The sequence below is a fragment of the Notamacropus eugenii genome, chromosome 1, assembly GCF_028372415.1.
Source record: "Notamacropus eugenii isolate mMacEug1 chromosome 1, mMacEug1.pri_v2, whole genome shotgun sequence".
Lineage (NCBI taxonomy): Eukaryota > Metazoa > Chordata > Mammalia > Diprotodontia > Macropodidae > Notamacropus > Notamacropus eugenii.
In genome coordinates this window covers 227631916-227633071 of record NC_092872.1, presented here as the reverse complement: position 1 = coordinate 227633071, position 1156 = coordinate 227631916, and positions in this window count along the sequence as shown.

Here is a 1156-nt window from a genome sequence, read left to right as displayed (position 1 = left end):
GCCTGGGCAGTTGGAGGAGGTGTGGTTTGTGTGATGTGAACTAAGGATAGGATGTATTGCTGTGGGTTACAGGTGGGGAGCAGATAGTACCATGGGGTCATTGAAAAATCATCAGGTGGAGGGTCATTTTACTGCTCTTCGCTAATGAATAAAAATATTAATATTTTGTGCTAACTACAGCTTCTCTAAATGTTATTCCAGTTAAATCCACCAGGGCCTGATATGGGAAAGGTGAGATGGTATGGCTGCCACTCAATTTGGGGCTCTAAATCTGCCTTCTTGAAAGTCTTCAAGCTGAGTCCTACCCTTTCAGATTAATAGACATTCATTAAATGCTATGTGGAGATCACTGTGCCAGGTCCTACTACTCTTTTAAAAGAAAATCATGAATTCTTAGCTTCCTAGCACTTACAGTGGAGGACTGATGAAATGCAGCCCTTCTGAGATGTCTTCTCTCCAGATTAGAAAGTGGGTCACTTGAGGACAGGGACCGTCTTGTTTATCTATCTAGCTTCTTTATCTATCTTATGTCTCTAGTACTTAGTACCTTACCTGGCACATAGAATTTAAGAAATTCATTATGATTCATTCATTCATTCATTCATTCGCTCAGCTAAACTTTTCATTCAACAAGTGCCTACTTTGAAAGTCTACTTTAAGGAATCAATAAAAAGGCATTTGTTGATTACTATCTTCTAAGCACCATCTCAATCACTAATAATATGCTTAGAAAATAGAAACAGCCTCTGTTCTCACTGAGCTCCCATTCTAAAGGAAGAAGTCAAAACGTGTTCCACAGGATTCAGTGAGAAGATGGGTGGAAGATCCTGGTGGTCTTAAGGAGGTAGCGGTAGTGCAGATGGCCAAATCAACCTTAGGATTCACTGATATGTCATACGACAAGATCTGCGTGTCTAAAACAAGGGCTTCATTACCTGCTTTATGTCATGGTCCCCCTTTGGTTATTTGGTAAAGTCTATGAACTTCTTAAAATGTTTTGCAATTCATTAAATAAAATACATAGAAGTATAAAGAAAACCAATTAAACTGAAATAGTTAACCAAATATTAAAAGTAGAAGCTCACAGTCCCCAAGTTAAGTAACTGTGGTCTAGAGGATATGGAGGTAGAGCACATGATTGAACGCTACCCCTCCC